Raw genomic sequence first — 21,548 nt, 5'->3', positions numbered from 1 at the left:
CAGGGGTCAACAGACGTGACGTACCAGTCAAGTACGGTGGCGACACTAGGACTGCCCGTTTGTCCACATGCACAATAATGTGTCATTTGTTGATGCAATGTCATAAAGGGTTGTAAAGAAATGATGCGTACACAGAAGGTGGGTTTTATACGGCTCCCCTCGGTGCTTTTTCTTGTAGGCTGAAATATAACAGCTCTCCGGAGAGAGAAGGGGGGGCAAAAGAGTGGTTAAATGTGGGGTTATTAAAATGTACTCATTAAAATCATTTAATTACGGTTCTCTACATGACTGAGGCGCGCCAGTGACAACACTTGGCACTGAAGCCTGATATCCAGGGGCTTAACGTGATTTCACTCAGACCCTCCGGGCAAATGCTGGAACGCAGTAGCGTAGTTGGTTGAGGCACTATGATACAAGCTGGAAGGTCGCGGATTCGAGTCCCGATTAGATGGATTTTTTTTTCAATTTATCTACTCCTTCCAGCCGCACTATGGCCCTGGGGTCGACTCAGCCACTTAACAGAAATGAGTACCAGGCATCTTCCTGGGGGTAAAGGGTGACCGGCGCTTAAGATTGACAACCTCACCGCTATCTGTGAGGCGACTGTCTAGATAATGCAGGGCCCTCAACGTCTCACAACCCTATGGAACTCCACGGCCTGTTACAGGGATGGATTTACCTTTACCCTTCAGACAAATACGTGAATTCTAACTTAAACCGTTTTCGTCTAGGTCTCTTTTCCAATCCACCATTCGCAATCATCCCCTCATTCGACATTCTACAACCCACGTTATCTCAAAAAGCGTAATTAAATAATAAGATACAACTGCGTTGGGAAAGCGTAAACACTGAAGTACCGCCCTAACATTTTACATGGAGCGACTGAAGAAAAGTACAAAGCACCTGTCAAGTTCGTGTCCGTACCAAGAATCAAACACGGGATGACATTCGACTATGTATGTACGCAGTGCCCGCGCCATAGCTCAAGCGGTTAGTCGCTGGCTTCCCAGCGCGGCGGCGCGGGTTCGATCCCGGGTCTGGTCAAGTGGGATTTGTGGTGGACAAAGTGGCGCTGGGGCAGGTTTTCTCCAAGTACTTCGGTTTCCCCTGTCAATCTTCATTCCACCAATTGCTCCACAATCACCCTCACCTATCATCTGAGGCTGATACAATAGGCCAGAAGTGGCCGCAGTACAAGGGACTTAGTCCCACCCCACTAGCAATAAAAGAAAAAGCCGGTCACGGTAGCCGAACGTTTTATGGCATGCACTGTCTTCGCTCGCTCGGAAGCCGGGACCGTGAGTTCGAATCACACTCAGGGCATGTAGTGCTGTATCAATCACAAAACTGCGTAGCGTTGGATGAAATGACTGCAAAAATTACCTCCATGCTTCTTCTTGAGAAGCCTCCAGTTACTCAGCTACTCAAGAATTTCTCAACATTTTATGGAACCCGAAGGTTCATTACAGTATTCACACACACACAGGACAATACAAACAGAATAAACGCATACGAACACCAAACATCATGCCTTGTGTGGGATTCGAACCCACGATCCCGGCTTCCGAGCGAGGGAAGACAGTGCATGCCTCAGACCGCTCGGCTACCGTGACCGGCAGTGTATAAGAATAATATATAAGAATTTAGTTCGTACCTCACAGGAAACAGATCCGAACCCACGATCCCGGCTTCCGAGCGAGCGAAGACAGTTCATGCCTTAGACTGCTCGGCTACCGTGACCGGCTGTGAAATTTAACAGTAAATAAATATAGAGCGAATGTGAATAACAGATATTTTACAATTATTTTGGCCCATGGGTACATCTGCTTAAAATTCCAACCCGATGACGTATGAGGAAACAACAGAAGATCCGTGACAATCTATCAGATTACATGGGGACATGTTTCGCAATGTCTCATGCAGCAAGTTCTTCCATAACATTGCTACCTATCTATCGGACTGTATGTGAACATATTCCAGAATGTTTCCCGTAGCAGGTTCTTCCAAATGCTCGCTAGCAATCTTCCTGTCCGGACCGTAATCTTGATCTCAATAAAGTCAGCACGACTCAGGACCGAGATTCAATCACCCGAACACGAAGCAGGACGCTAACAACACTGCCAGTCTCGTCTCCCTCACGCTGTCCGAAGACTGATCGAATGCCTTCGTAAACTGAAAGCCATTGTAAAGCGAAGCACCGCTGGCAACATGACTGTCGCTTCTGCTGTGCTGCATGCCTCAGGGCGGAACGCACGCTCGTAACGGGCCGCGACGGAGACTGCATCCATTGTGTAGGGACCAAGGTGAGACTGCCTACCCCGGTAGAATTCTACACTTCAAAACATTCTGCATTCATTAAAGATTAATCTGAAGGGCACATTACCACTTTTTCGAAGGATGAATGTACTCAGAATGCAGCACACATGACAAAGAAAAATGCATACAGAATTTTAGTCTGAAAACCTGAAGGTAAGGAGCTACAGGAATTGCCTATACGTAGCTGGGAGGATAATACTAAAGTGGATCTTAAAGAAATGGGGAAGGAGGATGAGGACTGGATTCATCTGACTTAGAACCAAGACCAGTAAAGGTTTTTGTAAGCACTGAGATGAACACAATCTGAATGGTCGTGACGATGGTCTATTAACACAATTATCGACTTTATGGACATAATCCATCGTCCAGCTTTCACTTAAGACAATTCTGACTCCTTCCCCAGGTATACAAAGCCTACTCAGCAAAAACAGGACAAAGGATTATGTCCAACTGTAGTGGAATAAACGCCCAGTTCCATATAAGGTGGGATTTTTTTTACTTGCCGAGTAACTACTATTGGCTTCACAAGGACTCCGCCCCATGAAGTCAAGTCAGCAATTTAGACCCTGGGAGCTTTATACTGTAGCAATGGAAGTACTGTTGGAAGCAGTGTTTTCTATGTGGCCCGCTCCGGGGCTATATCACAAGACCGGCCGAGTTCATTTCAGTTAATGTCACTCAATAAAGCGGAGTGAAGTCAGCTGGTTCGTGAGGAGTCAGAGAACTGCTGCATTTCAGTCATTGTGAGATGCTGCTGTTAGAAGCCGGGACACGGGGATAGTTCCGGAACCCAGAGTAAAGGCAACGTCCACCGTTGAAAGCCGTTACCAGGCAACGACTGGTGAAGCCACAGCAGACTGTAAACTTTGAGCGCTGTAGCGAATAGTAGAGTACGAGAATTAGCGACACAGCTATTGTTTTTTTCTTTGGCACTACAGCCCCAGTGGGCCTAGGCCTATCTCCATGAACATCTCCGTTCACTTCGGTTTTTCTAGATCTTAGACATACGGCAGGACTCCTTGGGCGGGTGATCAGCTCGTCGCAAGGCCAGCGATAGCGCTATAGTTACTTCTAATTACGTTCTGTAACCTGTCAATAAACCCAAGTACCAATCCAAACCCCGTCTACAGCCACCCACACGTAACAATACATAATTGCTTCTACTTCTTGTCTTTACGCACTTAGTAATTGCCGGCGTCGAAGCCTCTTTCCTAGGTCCCCTTGATTTTCCTTTAAACCTGAGCCCTTATTATCGCCGACAGCCTGTCTTCACCCTTCTGCTCATTTTACATTTCCCGATTATAATTATATGCTACAGATTATATTATGATAGGGTGCACACCAGAAGGGCGCTGACACCGAGAAAAACCTCTGGAAAACACGAAATGAGTATATGAATGAAATCAAGAACAGTAACGGCAGGCAAAAGTAAAGTTGTCCCTGTTTTTAATTAAACATCACACCGTGAAGACGTGTGGGGAAGTGGTGGTACAGTCACCACTCTTGACTTCGGCATTAAATGCAGGTGAGTGGTCAGCTTCATGGCCCGGCCGCTTTACCCCTCAGAAGAGACCCACTTACCCATTGGAGAAGCGGCGGGGTAGGCCCCAGAGTCGGTCTAGACGCTGTGGGGTTGAGAGAAATTTCTTCCCTTGCCGGGAATCGATCCCTGGCCGTCCAGCCCGCAGCCCATCTCTATATGCTGGCTCTTGAAGAATGGTAATGTGTATGGATCCAACCATCCTAACCCCCCTGATTCGGTAATCCCAAAAGTTGTTATGACCTGTACAGCTTATAGATTACGAAGCTCCCCATTTTGCAATATTTAAACGTACATTAATGACTGAAAGATGGCCGCCTCTGCGGTCTAGTCTTCGGAGTTCCTGGCTACAGATCCAGAGGTACAGAGTTTGATTCCCGGCGCTACCAGATTTTCTGAGAAGTAGTGGATCTGTAACGGGATCCACTCAGCCTCGTGACGATATTTAAGGGGCAATATCAAGAAAACAGCGGCTCCGGTCTAGAAAACCGAGATAAACGGCCGTGGGGACCCGTTGCGCTGACCACGCGACGCCCTCCATCCGCAAAAGTTGGCACTGACTTCGCCGAGAAGCGGCGGTCGCTCGGTCGGTATAGTTCGCTTGCGGGCTAAAGCCATGGAGTTTGTTTCTTTTCATTCATTTCATCAGGAATCCAAAGCACGTAGCAACAGTTGTTTCTAAGAGACAGATCACTTGTTCGGTTCCAATTACACGTATGTATGAACCCCAACAGAGGCCTCAGCAGATCACAGAATGACAATCTCCGAAGCGTTGGGTCTTGCCCTGCCTACAAGACCACTAAACTGTCACGCCGTTCGCAACGCATTTCTTTCGCTGCGAATTCATCCAACACCGGAAATTACACCACGTCAATTCTCCGTCATGGAAAATTGAAATAACGAGTTACGCTGAGGGGAGAATCCGGAGATGTGCAGCTCCAAGCTGCTTCACGTGGCAAAATTTCTGGTTCGCAATCGGGAGGTGGCCGCAACACCTTCCGTGGTTTCCCTCACCATTCGGGCAAGTGTTACGGTAAAGGTACAGCTGTCCATATACTTAACTAATTAAGCACTACCCCACATAGATGGCGGAGTGGGTGTATAGATCCACATTTTCTTGACCTTGGCACAAGCTGGAGGTGAGTGCTAGGCTTCACGCCCCTGCCGCTTTACCCATGGGGAAAGAGCGCCCTACCCATTGGACAGGAGGCTGGGTGGGCCCAGACCCGGTCTGGTAAATGTGGAGAAGAGAAAATTCATGACCCTATCGGGACTCGAACTCCGAAATCGGTGGTCCAGCCCGTAGCCAGTCGCTATAACGACTGCGCTATCCCGGTACCTGCGACTATAAATTTATAAATATTTTGGGCAGTCCAAAATTTCAGATATTTTACAAAATTATTATCCACTTATTCTGGACCTCCGTACTGGTTGGAAGTGATAAGCTTCACGCCCCGGCCACTTTACCCCCGGGGTAAAGAGCGCCCGTACCCACTGGCTAGGTGGACTCCAGAACCGGTCTGGATAACGTGGACAGCAGAACAATTTTGCCTCTACCGGGGCTCAAATTCGGAACCCTCGGATGTCCAGCCTGTAGCCAGTCGCTATACCGACTGAGCTATCTAGGCTCGACGTAACAAAAGTAAACGATGCAAGCCGAGGTCAGACAGACACAGGATGCAAGGACTACCTGAAATCGGTTACTTAAAGACGCTAACTGTATCGAGTGTACACAGGGTTTAATGATAGGGGCATGAATGTGGAGCAGTGGGTGAAATGAGACTTGGTAGGGAAACTCGGCAAAAGGACACATCTCAATGCCACTTGAAGCACCACAAAACAAGATCTGACCTGGGATAAAATCCGAGCCGCCATGATGGGAACAAAAATATAAATTAAAAAACGTAAGGCTATCCCTGTACCAGACCGTGAGGGCCCATAGGGTTGTGAGACGTCGAGGGTCCTACATTATCTAGACAATCGGCTCAAAGATGGCGGTGAGGTTGTCAGCCTTACGCTTTACTCCCCAGGAAAATTATTTAATTAATCCCTGGTACTCATTTCTGTTAGAGGCTGAGTCCACCCCAGGGCCTAGTGCGGCTGGAAGGATTAGGTCAAATGAACAAAATCCGATGACCTCATCGGGACTTGAACCCGCGACCTTCCGGCTTGTAGCATAGCCCCTCAACGAACTACGATACCGCGTGCCCCGAAAAACATAAAGTACATTTTAATTTCTTTTCTTGGGATAGCCAGAAAGAAACAGACCACTATGAAGACGTAGGCGTAGGTCTGGGGATAATATTAAAATGGATATAAGAGGCAGGATGGGGCAGTATGGGCTAATCTGGCTCAGGGTCTATATCAGTGGCGTTCTCTTGTGAACACGATAATGAACCTTCTAGTTCCACAAAATGTTGGGAAATTCTCGAGTAGCTGAGCGACTGGCGGCTTCCCAAGGACTCAGCTGCTTCTAATTAGTTGGCTGGTATATTGGTATAGAATGGCTTCGATGAGAAGCTTGATTACGCAAATATAGCGGTAAATTTCCCGCTATCTCGTATATACCTGATTTACGCAAACGTTTCGGAACCTGAATTCATTTGCGTCAACAGGTGTAAACAGGTGAGAGACTCGGCCCACCTGGGCCTCCTACAGACAACTGGTCACTATCACATGATCCATACTACTGATCTGCTACGTACGTGTGGGAAAACTGTTAACAAGCTTCTTGCAAAGTCGTGTAGTTTACCTCAGTACTATAGTTCAATGGACTTTCAAGACATTTAAATTTGTCGACTGTTCGAACACTTGTTGTCAAATCAGGTTTAATATCGTACAATTTGGTTTATCCGGTATAAATGTCTCGTTTACCTCATTAATTCGTTTATTCTTAATCCTCTTATATCTTTTTTTTACATTTGTACTTATTTAATGACAGCAGCATCACGATTTGTAGGAAAAAGGTCGCAAACAACGGTAAATCACGTTTCTGCCTTCGTCGCTCCGTTCTTCCCTTAAACTGTAAAAGATTGCTTCGTTCATCTCTCCCCCTCACTTTCTTCCTACCGTTTTCTCTACTTTTTGTTCTCTTTTATTCCTTTACTTTTTTCCTTTGTTACTTTTTCATTCTCTTCTTCTTTAAATTCTCTTTCTCCCGCAATTTCTTCTTACCGTCTTCACTTTTTCTTTCATTTCTTCTCTTTTTCTTTTATTTTTCCTTTCTTTCCTTCCATAAATTCTCTTCTTTTCTCTAATCTTTTCACTCTCAACGTCTTTCTGTGTCTCTTCCTTCCTTCCCAGTCTCGGCCATTTCTGTAACGACGAAAATGAGATCTCAGGCAGCAGGGCTGCGCGTCGACTTAACAGACCTCAGGCGAATTGCTGGCCGCACAGTGATACACTCAAGGTCGTCTACTCATTAAGGTTTGGGAAGCTATCTGGCAGGTTGACCGCAGACAATGGCTGTTCGCAAGAAGTACATTTCTCTCAAGATGATTGATTGAACGTACGGCTCATGTGATAGGAACTTGCTGGTCGCGAGTGGTCAGCTTCACACATTGCCCGATTTACTCCAGGGGGAACGCACCTGTGCTTAATTAAGCATCAAGCCATGAAGACAAATGGGGGAGTGAAGGTATAGCTCCACTATTCCGATCTCGAGAGTCGTGTGGTCAGCTTCACCGCCCGGCCGCTTTACCCCCGGGTAATGGACCCTAGGTGCCCACTGGATAGGAGGCCGGGTGGGCCCCAAAGCCAGTCTGGACAATGTGGAGAACAGAAAAATGTGTTGACCCTGCCGGAAATCGAAGCCCATCACTGTACCAACTGAGCTATGCCAGCTCCTGTGGGGGAAGGAGTTCTTAAGAAGCACATAAAGCTGTCCCTGTGCTCAACCAATTAAGCACTACGCCTCGAAGGCGTATGGGGAAGTGGGTGTACAGATTCACATTTTCTTAAACTCGGCACAAGCTGGAGGTGAGTGGCCAGCTTCACGCCACGGCCGCTTTACCCCCGGAGAAAGAGTACCCTGTACCCATTGGATAGGAGGATGGGTGGGTCCCAGAGCCGGTCTGTACAACGTGGAGAAGAGAAAATTTTTGACCCTACCGGGACTCAACTCCGACCCTCGGTCGTCCAGCCCGTAGCCAGTCGCTATACCTTCTGTGCTATCCCGGTGACTGTGACTATAAATAAAGAAATATTTCGGGCACTTCCAAATTTCAGATAATTTTACAAAAATAAATACATTATTAAAAGCTACGTACTTCTGAGTTGGCCTATTGCACAAATCATTTCAACTATGAATATAGTCGCAACAGTACCTCCGCTTTATATTATAAGTTTGCGAGGCCGCCATGTTAGAATCCTTCCAGTCTATACTCAAAATATACGCCATATGCTGAGGTCTTTATTGTTTGTTGTTTATTTAATGAATAATGAACAGGAAAGGAGGGAGGATGCGATCAGCGCACAATTTTAGATAATATCCCGACACGTTTTGTGGGTGAACTGAGTAAAACTACAGAAACCCCCGTCAGCACCTCCCGAATACAATACAGAAGCGTTACCGCTTGAGCCAACTTGGTCAGCCGCCTCCACTTCCACGATCCTCACACGACTCTCACGACCCTGACGACTTTCTCGCGGTGGGCGCAGTGCGAGAATCGATCAATCGATTTCTTTGGGAAACCAGATTTGCGACTCTGAAAATGTTCTGAATTCCAGCCTTACCCTTGTGTCTAAGCACGGTGTGTATATGTGGAGCTCCACGCATGCACATTGCTGTTGGGTGAATCCCTAATGTGGACGTGGAGATGAGTCCAGCAAGCAGATACATAAGGTTTAAAGATATCTCTCCGTTTGCTAACTCCCTACAGCAGAGCCACTTGGATATGAGAACTCAATGAGTCGACATACAGAGGACAGGCCACAAATACCTTAGCAAACATCCATGCCCCCGAGCAGCACACGAAACAAGGAAGGCGGTGTTAGCGCTGTCCCAGACACTGAGTCTGCCTTAGGCTAGGCGGCCCCTAGAACAGCCTTCCTTACATCTGATGAACACGCTTCAGTCCTTCGGTTCTTTGTATGTTTCCTCCTTCGTCTATCCTTCTCCATTTCATTATACATTTTCTCTATTCCGCCTTTATTTGTCTTGCCGTGACTCTTTTTCTTTTCTCGTCCCCTTCTTCTGTTGCCTTTCCTGTCTACCTCTCTTATCTTTCTGTTTAGTTCCTGTGTCTTTCTTGTCTTATTCTTTTGTCTCCTTCCTCTTGTCAATTTTCTCCTCTTTCCACGCTTTTTTACTTTTCCCCTATTTCTCTTCGATCCGTCTCGTCTCTTGTTGTTTCCTTCTGTCATACTTTAAATCTTTATTTTGATCTTTTATTCTTTACTTCTCCTGTGTTTTTCCCTTTTCCATTTGCGTCTTTCCTGGTCTTCTCTTATATGAATTCATACTCGCATAAGCAACAAAAAGGTACGCGTATCTCGCAGCAGCTCTCTCACATCGAGTTGACTGTTCCAGCAGAACCGCTCCTTTGCAGCTTCTTGGAACAGCGAGAAGAATTCCTCTAACACCATGTAGTGGGGAAGGTCAGTACACTACTCAGTTTATTTACAAATGACGTTTCTCACAACTCTTCCACATGCCTGCACAAATAATTTATTTACTTTGTACTCATGTTTTTACTACCAATGTCTGTTCAATATTTACCATTCATCTACCACAGCAACGGTACCATGACGTCGGTCATTAATTCAAGACGCAAGCTATCTGAAATATGGATCATTAGTTTCATACGCATGAGAAACATGGAGCGGGGATATCGACTGGCTACGGGCTGGGCGACCGAGGGGTCTGAGTTCGACTCCCGGTATGGTCAACAATTCTCTTTTCCACGTCGTTCAAACCGGCTCTGGGGCCTCTTATTCAATGGGTACCGGGTGCGTCTTCCCAGGGGGTAAAGCGGGCAGAGCGTAAAGCTGACCACTCTACTCCAGCTAGTGCCCAGGTCAAGAAAAATGTGGATCTATACATCAACTCACCCATACGTCTTCATGGCGTAGTGCTTAATTAGTTAAGCAAAAGGACAACTTTAATTTTGCCTATAAGAAACATAATTATCGTTAAATGATCTGTCCCGAGAATTTCACGGATTAATACGTTTCGAGCTCACCTGAATAGGAAATAGTTTCTGGTGCGCCGTCCGTATTTCTGTGTAGATTCGACCTTGCTAGAGCCTGCATAATTGGCCATATTTTATTCACATTCGGTATTCAAAACAGTTTACCTATCCTAGATCGGTGCCCGATGAATATGAATATTCCAAACAAGCAACAAAGCAAAATTCCGTGGTCTGTAGTCCGCAAGCGAACTATACCGACCGAGCGACCGCCGCTTGTCGGCGAAGTTAGTGCCAACTTTAGCGGATAGAGGGTGTCGCGTGGTGAGCGCAACGAATCCCCACGGCCGTTAATTTCGATTTTATAGACCGGAGCGGCTACATTTTTAATTCAGGTATCTCCTAAATTATCGTCATGAGGCTGGGTGGACCCCGTTCCAGACCCACTACTTCTCAGAAAATCTGGTAGCGCCGGGAATCGAACCTGGACCTCTGGATCTGTAGCCATGAACTCTGACCACTACACCGCAGAACATTTACCCGGAGCGCCATCACAACGCCCACCGCATACACCATATTGATTTTTGGGGTCATCACGATCCTCCTCGTGTTTATCTCTTATCTGAGTTGTGGTTCGGTTCGCTTGTACATGCAGTCTGATGAAGGCTATGCCATTACCAGCAGATACTGTGCAAGAGTTCCAAAGAAATATGGCCCTAATTTAACGCTTTAAACATCCACACGTGCTGTGATGTAAAATTTCAACAGTCGGTTAAAAAAAAAAGGTAAGGCTATATCCATGTAACAGGCCGTGGAAGCCCATAGGGTTGTGATACATCGAGACTCCCACATTTTCTAGACAATCGGCTCGCAGATGGCGGTGAGCGGCAGCATTTTACCCCCAGAATATTTCTGGTTATCATTTCTGTTACAGACTGAGTCGAACCCAGGGCCACAGTGGGGCTGGAAGGTGAGAGGAATAAAAGGGCAGAATACAAAATCTGTTGAAATAAAATTAAATTCCGGTTATACTTATTTTTCAGTTTAAAAACAGTTGGAAGCTGGGATAGCTCAGTCGGTATAGCGACGGGCTACGAGATGGACGGCCACAATCCGATTGCAGGTAGAACAAGAGGAGCGTCCAGACCGGCTCTGAGGCCCGACGAGCCTCCTATCCAGTGGGTACCGAGGGCGATTTTCCTGGGGGTAAAGTGTCCGAGTTGTAATCCTGACTAAAGAATGGTGAAGCTATTCCTCCATTCCCCATACGCCTGCATGGAGTGGTACCACACAGAGTCGGCAGCTTCAATGGGCTTGATGCCAAGACTGACTAGAAGAGTCTTGAGACGGCAGTGAGAAAGTACAATGCTGGCGTGAAATGGGCGCCAGCCTGGGAGTTAGTTTCGTAGAGTGAGTTAGACGACTATTGCGACTCAGTCCTTGCGAGCTGCTGCTATCAGAAGCTGGTAGTTGAGGCATCGAGAGGAAGGGGGACGTCCGCCGTTGGAAACCGTTAACACAAAACTGGAGAAGACACAGCAGGCTGAGAAGTGAGACTGAGTTCACTAGGTATGCCACTGTTTGGCCTATTGTACCAACCTAGATGATAGATGACTGTGGAGCAATTGGTGGAATTCGCACTCGCAGGGTAAACCTAAGTAAACGCATAAAACCGCAGTGTCACTTTGTCAATCACAAATCCCACATGGCCTGGCCCGGGCTCGAACCCGGGTCGCCACGATGGCCGTCTGATGAGGCCGCCCCATAGGTCAAGCAGTTAGTCGCTGGCTTCCGACCGCGGCGTCCCTGGTTCGATCCTGGGTATGGTTAAGTGGGATTTGTGGTGGACAAAGTGGCGCTGGGGCAAGTTTTCTCCGAGTACTTAGGTTTCCCCTGCCAATCTTCATTCCACTAAATTCTCCATCATCATAATCACTCGGGGCAGGTTACAATAGGCCAATCAGTGGCCGCCATACCGAGTGGACCCAGCTGGACTCCATCCCCCACTAAACGAATTAAACAAAACGTCTGATGAGAAGACTTAAGTGCGTGCCGTAGTGAACTGAAAAGTGTGAATTAGCAATAGCGCTGTAGTTACTTGTTGTCTATATGAGACCGCCTCTGTGGTCTAGTAGTCAGAGTTCCTCGCTACTAGATTCTGTGGGTCTGGAACGGGGTCCACTCAGCCTCGTGAGGATAACTGAGGAGCTATATCAAGGGAATAGTGGCTTCGGTCTAGAATACCGAGTTTAACGGCCGTGGGGATTCGTTGCGCTGATCACGCGACACCCTCTTTCCGCTAAAGTTGGCACTAACTTCGTCGGCAAGCTGCGGTCGCTCGGTCGGTATAGTTCGCTTGCACACTAAAACCACCGAGTATTGCTTTTTGTTGGATCCAGAAGTGCAATAAATCCGATTACCAATGCAAACTCCGTGCATATTCACACTCTAAAACCGTGACAATATTTTTATCATGAGAATGACTGTCATTACGTTGTCATATGATGCGAAATGACGAGTTTGTCTGATGAAAAAGTGTATTTGGAAACTGTTACCTCAGCGGAAAGTGACGAGTGATTCCAATTTACGTATGAGCGCGTCAGTCAGTATCTTTAGGTAGCATGAAGTTCACTGTGAGCTTTCCGGCCCTCACTTCTCCCCTCGGCATCCGAACAACCCCACCGGGGATAATGATGGTTTAGGCGTCACTGTGTAAAATCAGAGGTGGAAAAACATAGACCCGCTGAAACAATCCAACAAGAACGTAGTCAAGTTTTAATGATAACATTAATAATTCGCCCCGCCCCTTCGTAGATGTTTACTTCCTTACGCAAAGTATGACAATCCAAAAAATGAAGAAAATCCATACTGAAGAAAATGCAATTTTTAGCTCCCTAATACACATATTTATTATTTTTATTGTCCTACTTTCCTTACTTCTTCATGACTTGTACTCTTCTCCAAGTATATTTATAATGATCAACTCAAGGAGGACGAGATGGGCTGGACATGTAGCACGAATGGGGAGAAGTGGAATGCATATAGGAGATTAGTGGGAAAGCAACAATGAAAGAGATCACTGGGAAGACCAAGGCGTAGATGGGTGGACAATATTAAAATGGATCTTTCAAAGACAGGATAGGATGGTATGGATTGGATTGATCTGGCTCAGGATACTGACCAGCGGAGGGCTCTTGTGAACACGGCAATGAACCTTCGGGTTCCATAAAATGCCGGGAAATTATTGAGCAGCTGCACAACTGGCGGTTTCTCAAGAAAGGCTCAGCTATGAGTGGTCATTAGTGACTTTCCTTACTTGGAAAAATAAAGTAGGTTTACGACATACTTTCCTGCATGTGCTTGGCTGAACCAATGATCATGAAACTTTGTTATGTATATCATGCCACCTGAGGTCATCCCAACGGCGTACTTAAAAAATCCCTCCTTTCAGCAACATCAAGATTGAGCCTCTCAAATTTTTTAGTTAATAACTAATAACATTATCTGCATGACTGAAACTACAGCCATGAAACTTGGTATGTATATCTTGCCACCCGAGGTCATCCCAACAGTACCAACAGTAGAGCCTCTCAAATACTCAATTTGTAGTGAAGCGAAAGCAGGCAATGAGTTCCTTGCAGAACTTCTTGTCTGCTGTAAATCTGAGAAGAGTGAATTGGGTCAATTTCAGATTCAGCGCATTGCGCAGTGACACTATGACGACACTAATCGGAACTTGGAATTGCCTCTTCGAATTAACTATCACTTGAAGAGAGCAGTTTTCTGGGATATGGCGCCGTGTAGATATTGTGTTAACCGACGTTTCGGAGGAACGTATCGCCTCCATCTTCACGGTAGAAGAAAAAAGAATATCCGCAAGCGAAGAACCAGCGTGAGCAAGCACTAGTAGAGTAATAACCAGAGCCCGGATTTTGATGAAATGTCATCTTTTTTCCCTTGTATCCTATGCGATGCTCTTAAATATATGAATCTCGGATATGAGCTGCTGGTTACAGAAATGTAAATTTTATAGGTAATTTTTTGTCATTTTAAGGTTTAAGGTCATTTTTTCATTTTAGGGGTAATTTTTTGGACTTTTGAGGGTATTTCTTGTCATTTTTGGCCATTTTAGGGAATTTTTCTTCATATGCTTTCTGAAATGTGAATAACATGGAAGCGAAGTGTTCTTTCTTTTCTCCTTTAGGTCATTTTTCTGGATTTTTTCGGTCATTTTTTGAATATTTTCAGTTTACCAAACCCGGGCCCTGCATATTACATTTTTGGGTCATATTTTAGGTAATTTTTCTGGATTTTTTTGGTCATTTTTTAATTATTTTCAGGTGATCAAAATTCGGGCCCTGCTAATAACTATCAATTGTGTATTTTTGCATATATGTACTAAAAATGTAGGATCCGTCAATAAGGAAAACACGTTATAGCCACTGAACAGTTTGTGACCCTCAGAACCACCAGAGTGCAAAAACTGTCAACCCCTGACGCAACCAGTCATTGACTGAAGAGACGAAAAATACAGCAAGAAAAAGCGGGGCAAGTTCCAGGAATACTTTGGGGTGGGGGAGGGGTGGTGTATGAAGCTTAGTTCCAGGAAGCGAAGTCAGAGATGTCTTCTACCGCAGAAGAAACTTAGTCAACGTTCAGCATCTGGTGGTACAGTCATCTCAAGAAAGTTGTGAATCGGACTGATGAGATTTCTTCTGAAGGTTATTGCATTTCCTCAGAGTCGCGCTAGCACTAATGAAACACACAGAAACTGGGTATGCTGAGAACTGTTTAGCGAGTCGGTCACCAAGCCAGTCAGTTAACATGCTGCTTCGGCGGCTAGCCACTGACAGTGGGCTACATATAGCTTCGTCTTGCGTCTCATAAATGACGGAATATTTCTTAAATACCTCGTCGACTCTCCCGATACCAAAAATGACTCTGATCCGACTCTGGCCCATTGAGATGGCAACCACTTACGTCATCTGGTTAATGAGCTAGTCATTTCGTTAGTTATATAGGCGTAGGACAGGAAGGAGGGTAGCTGGGTGGATGGATGGACAGACCAAGACATAGATGCTGATATACAGATAGGCAGAAATATCGGTAGGTAGGTAGGTGGTAGGTAGATGGGTGGATCGGCCTGGTAGGTAGGTAGGTACGTGGGTCGGTTTGTCGGCATCCAGTTAGTTAGTTAGTTAGTTAGTTAGTTAGTTAGTCAGTTTGGCTGGTATTTCTTTATTCTTCTTCGTGGGGTGAGACAGTCCACTACTGGCCTATGTACCAGCCCCAGATGATAGATGATGGTGATTGTGGACCAATGGGCGGAATGAAGATTGGCAGAGGAAACCGAAGTACTCGGAGAAAACCTGCCCAGCGGCACTTTGTCTACCACAAATCCCACTTGACTCGAATCCGGGCCGCCGCGGTGAGACGCCAGCAACTAACCGCTTGAGCGCGGCCTTAGATACGTGGGTAGACAGATATTTCTACAGCCAAAAAGAGCATTTTGTATTGCGATGCAGCTCGGGGCAGTCCGGCAGGTGTTCAACGACGTTCAGAAGAAACATATTACCTATATCTTTAGGGTCGAAGGCAGAGTCAACGAAGTGGCCACGGCCAACAGGAAACAGGCGGCTTGGCGTATGTGTCTTGTTCAATTTTAACTTCTCCGTCACAGTGTTAAATCTTGTAGTTACACATATACACGTATTTAGGCAGTTTGTCTGTGGGCTAGTAAGTGACTTATCAAGCAACAATTCATATCACACAAAGAATCTGCGCATAATAAGCACTGGTGCCTTTAAAATTTGCATACCCTATACATGTAATGACCCAGGCTGTACATTTGCGGGAGTCAAGATCCACGACCAACTAAAATGTACAGTTTCCGCTGCATACACGTTCTTCACCTTGTTCCAGCATATTCGTATCTGCTCAGATACTGCACAATAGCAGCTCTGCATGCACGCTGCTAGTTTCCGTTTTGATAAAGCATCGCTCGCAATGCAGTATAGGGAATGAACTGGCTCAGAATTCAATGGGTACTGGGGTAAAATAACAGGCACACGACACTGCAAATCACTTTCACCTAATGTTGAGGTTAAGAACTTCAGACCTTCCCCACTGCCCCCTATATACTGGGGTCAACGCGACAGTATAGGGGCACAAAGCGGATGCCTGGGGCGACACGTATTCGGGGCGATATTTGTACGCTTTTCTTAACTCACATTCCTTATACCGAAAACAAAAAATAAAAGTAGGCTCATGAAATAACCTTGATGTCTGTATGTATACCTCCTTATCGTTGCTAGGCAACGGCTCGAATAACAAGTTTCAGCGGCAAAGAGAAATTATCAGAGGCGTCGTTTTCTACGCAGTCCGTCGTATCAAAGGCGATTAGGTTATTAGTTCCTCCCAAAACTTGTTTATTTTTATTTTTGTTAAATTAAGATGAATTTATGGTACTTTTCTAGCATGATGTGAACCTTAATCGGCAGTTAGTTGGCTGAGGCACTATGCTACAAGCCGGAAGGTCAAGAGTTCGACTCCCGACGAGGTCGTTTGATTTTTCACTTGACCTAATCCTTCCAGCTGCACTATGGTCCTGGGGTCGACTCAACCTCTAACAGAAATGAGTACCAAGAAATCTTTTTGGGAGTAAAGGGCGGCCGGCGCGTAAGATTGACAACCTCGCCACCAACTGTGACCCAACAGTCTAGAAAATGTGAGCCTCGACATCTCACGACCCGATGAGCCTCCAAAGCCTGTTACAGGGATAGCTTTACCTTTTTATCTAAACATGTTATGCAACTGGGAACAAACAGGATAACGAGCCACTGATGGTATTTATCGACGTCCAGAAATGCGTTATCGCGATGTAGCTGGCGAAAGTTAATGTATTTTTAGCTGAGGAAGAACAGTGGAATTTCTCTTGGGCTGGCCTTCCTCACAGGCTTACTGCCTTCAGAGAGAGAGAGAGTGACAGACAGAGTGAGAAAGCCGAAATGGCATGGCTCTCTTTTCGTCACTCGACAGTGACACGTGTCGCGGATATAGGACGAAACTGCGCGGGACACCCAAAATGGGAGCAAAGCAATTCCACAAGCCTGCACATGCTTCTGAGCCAATTTTATAATTGACCTTACCGCACGAGCCATTTCATCACGAAGGACAAACACGCGGACGAGTTCAACACGTACCGAAAACAGATTAAGCAGAGTTCCATAGTCACGCAACTAGTCACAATATTACGCAACTTTTATGAGAACCCAAAAGATCGTTACTGTGTTCCCACCCTTAATTCAGCCTACACTCTCCCATGTTATATCTTCAAAAACCATTCTAATATTATCTTTCCATCTATACTCAGGTCTTCCAAACTGCCTCCTCCGGTCAGATTGTCCGGCTCAAACTATGTAGCCCTCACATACACAGTGCATGCCACGTGCCCTCAGTTTATCATCCTAATATTTGAAGAGTTCTATCTTGTGGGATTTCATGCCGTGCAGTCCGTCGAATGTCAACTGACGTTTCGGGCGAACATGTTACTTTCACCTTCAAGGTCGAAGAATAAGCCAAGCAAGACACCAGTGTGAATCACGAGGCAAGGACAGCTCTAACTTTCAACGGAATTCAAGGCGTTATATCCCAGAAGCTGGAAGTGAGCGATCAGCTTCACGGCCCGGCCCCCTTATCCCCGGTACCCATTGGAGAGGCCTGATGGGCCCCAGAGCCGGTCTGAACGACATGGAGAAGTGAAAATTCTTTATTCTATCGGGACTCGAACTCCGACCCCTTGGTCGTCCATCCAGTAGCTAGTCGCTATTCCGGCTCACTATAATGTTGTGTAGTCTGCCGAATGCAAACCGACGTTTCGAGGGGATGCCTCAATTTTCAGGATAAAAGAAGCAGAGGAAGAAACAAGCGTGAAAGGTGACAAGCAGAGGCTACTCGACCCTGAAGATGAAGGAGATTTATTCTTCCGAAACGTCGGTTGACTTCAAACTGAATACACGGCCTTATATCGCAGAAGGGTACTTCTGACACTATGTTTGGTAGACAGATTAGGACGTTTCGGAGGAACATACTGTCTTCAAAATCTCCCACACCGGTAGCCAGCGTCACACCCCAAAGTAACAGTAGCCCTAATACTGAACCTCAAATCTGAAAACTGTAAAAATACCTGAGAGTGTCGATAACTACCACGACATACAAATGAACAGAGGAGTGAAAGTAACATTGTAAACGACTGACTGAAACTGACCAAAATTAGATTCGAACAACAAGTTTTAAGAGTAGGTTCAGTGATCAACATACACGTATGTTCGGAGATACGCGTTATCATTACGCGTTCATCTTACGCGCTCTGCAAATGCCGCATGCCGTGTTGTCAGACTTCCGTAACCGCGCCAAGCTGCATGGATAAGCGGCGTTGACGTTATGGATGCAGCAAATCATCGTGCAACAAGTGAACAGCAGCCCCGCCCACGCTCCAAGCACAAGACACAGAATCGGAACGGCGAATGTTTGTAATGAACATGACAACACTGTAAAAAACGCCGTGTAGTCCGTTGAAAGTCAATCGATATTTCGGTGGAACATGTCGTCTCCATCGTCAGGGTCGATGACTCCTTATGTAGTCTCGGCACGGACTACATAGCAAACACCTCTCCAAACAGAGTCAGAGTTACTTTGCGACAGGCGGTTTACCGCCCATCAGTTCGTCTTGGCGAAAAGGCCCTTGAGACCCAGACCAGTAATTTTATTTTCCAACTGAACACTTGCAGTTATAATCTTTATGTAATATCCTCTCTGATGAGAGGATGGGTCTGTCGCTACAAAGCTGCTGCCTAGCAATGGGCGTATTTGTAGAGGCGTTCCCTAGCAACGTCTGTCCCTCCTGGCTTCACAGTTCCTGGCTTGGGCAAATTTCCCATACTATGTTAAAAAGCCTTCTTGCTTAATATTGCTAACTCCGTGACCTGTAGTCCGCAAGCGAACTATACCGACCGAGCGACCGTCGCTTGTCGGCGAAGTTACTGCCAACTTTAGCGGATAGAGGGTGTCGCGTGGTCAGCGCAACGGATCCCCACGGCCGTTACTTTCGGTTTTCTAGACGGGAAATATTTCTAACTATACAGTACACATTTTAATATGTTTGTGTGAAGGTTAATCTTATGACTTCAACAAAAAAGTTTTGTTAAATCAAACATTATAGGGGGGTAATTATATGCACGTGGATACCCTGTGTTTATAATTCATTATGGAAAGAAATAAAAGAAAGTGCGATCAAAATGGAGGTCCAGGAGAGCTGAAGTCGATATATATAGCGCAGAAACCAGAAGGCTTCGAGGTCACCAAGTAATAAATTTTCCCACTGTTGCAACGCTATGAACAAAGCGCCTTCACACAATCGTTCGCTGCACAAGTTGACGGAGAATGTTTCTTCTCCCTTCCTTCCCGATGCGGCAGTAACCTTCCCACAATCGTCTTATAAAAATCAGAAAACTATATAACTGGTATCAGGTATGTATTCAGGGGAAGTTGATACACTATGCTCGGTATGTGGCTGTATGTCAGCTCCTAAAGTCTAGTTAAAGCCTATACGCCTAACCTGTTTCACTTGTTTATTTAACGGCGCTTTCTAACGTTAAATTTATAGATGATGATGTGCTTAATTAGCACTACGCCATGAAGACGTATGGTTCAGTGGAGGCACATCTCCACGCATCCCTAATCTCAGCATTAGATGAAACCAGTGAACGGACGCTTTAACGCACCCCCTCCGGTACCCACTGAATAGGAGGTTGGGTATGCCCCAGAGGCGTTATGGAGAACAGAAGAATCTCTTGCTCTCGCCAAGAATGAGGTTCCTCGGTTGTCCTGTTCACACTCCAGTCTCTGTTATAATAATAAAAAAGAATTCCGTGATTTTAGTCCGCAAGCGAACTATACCGACCGAGCGACCGCCGCTTGTCGGCGAAGTTTAGTGCCAACTTCTGCCGATAGTGGAAGTCGCATTGTCAGTGCAACGAATCCCCACGGCCCTTAATTTCGGTTTTCTACACTGAATCAACTACTTTTTTGAAATAGTTCCTCAATTATCATCACGAGGCTGAGTGGACCCCGTTCCAGACACACTACTTCTCAGAAGAAAAAAAAATCTGGTAGCGCAGGGAATCGAACCTGGACCTCAGAATCTGTAGCCATGAAAGCTGACCACTAGAGCACAGAGAGGGGTAGTCTCTCTAACAACCGTTGCTAATAAGCGCCGAATTGTAGGACGAGTAGTGAATAATAAACTGGAAAGGACATGGAAGTGCGATAGTTCCAGCTACAGACAGTGTCACGTAACTTCGAACAAGACCCCGCATTCCTAGTCAAATCCCGCGCATAGCTTGTGGTGGGAGGAGTTTCTTAACACTCGTTCTTCCACTGATCGCCTCCCACTTCACACACCCTCCACCACCTTGTCTGAAATTTTTCTTCCGCGCATTCAAGGTTACTCTTGGCCTTGTTCGAAGTTACGTGACACTTGCTATACTAGTCCTTGATCTGTCAGCAGGGCCTAGAAACACCACGAACCCCCTGCAGGACAGCCGACAACTACCTGAGATATGAACCTGGGGTTTAAGATACAAGAGTGTAAAACATCCCTGTAACAGGCCGTGGAGGCCCACAAGCATATAGGAACTCCAGGCTCCCATATTTTATAGACAATCGGCTCACAGACGGTGGTGAGGTTGTCAGCCTTACGCGCCGGCTGCACTTTACACCCAGGAAGATTCCTGGTACTCATTTCTGTTAGAGGCTGAGTCGAACCCAGGGCCATAGTGCGACTGGAAGGAATAGATCAACTGAAAAATCCAATAACCTCGACGGGAATCCAACAAGCGACCTTCCGGCTTGCAACACGGCCTCAACCAACTACGCTACCTCGTGCACTAGGTACACTGTACCTGGGCCTATTGTATTGGTTGGCTCAAACGAAGTAAGTGATCCCTTACAGTGTGGAATTCTTTTTTTAAATCAGCAATACATATCCTTTGGGTTTAACGCTTCCGTCGTTTCGAAGAGACTGGCTTGTCTTCCATCTTCAGTCTTGGCTTGAACTGCGGCGTTATGTAACATACGAGACGCCACAAAACGTACAGACATACCTCGGTCGCCTTGAACATTGAAATCATGTCACAACATGAACTGTCTATGCAATAAATCAAGATCATTGGGACTGAATGCCAAGGACGAGTCGGAAGGATAGGTATTCGTTTCTCCCGACTCACATTCTTCGTAACTCTCATCCGTCAGGGACAGAAGCTTCAAACAATAAGATCTGGGAAGCACTAATCACCTACTTTCCTTTCATCACATACACCGGCCACATACAAAACACAACGTCCAACTGTTCTTCTACTGTTGCATATGTATTCTTTGCTGCAGGAACGTGTTCACTTAGCAGTTGCCTAGCAACGACCGTCTCTCCTGAATCCATGATTACGGCTTTCAGGTGGGGAGAGATACAGAGAGAAGGGTGATCTGAAAAGCCTCTCTTTATGTTTCCA

This window comes from Cryptotermes secundus, unplaced genomic scaffold (genome assembly GCF_002891405.2).
Source record: "Cryptotermes secundus unplaced genomic scaffold, Csec_1.0 scaffold1520, whole genome shotgun sequence".
In the NCBI taxonomy this organism is placed as follows: domain Eukaryota; kingdom Metazoa; phylum Arthropoda; class Insecta; order Blattodea; family Kalotermitidae; genus Cryptotermes; species Cryptotermes secundus.
The sequence above is the reverse complement of the archived record's forward strand: the minus strand, read 5'-3'. Positions refer to the sequence as shown.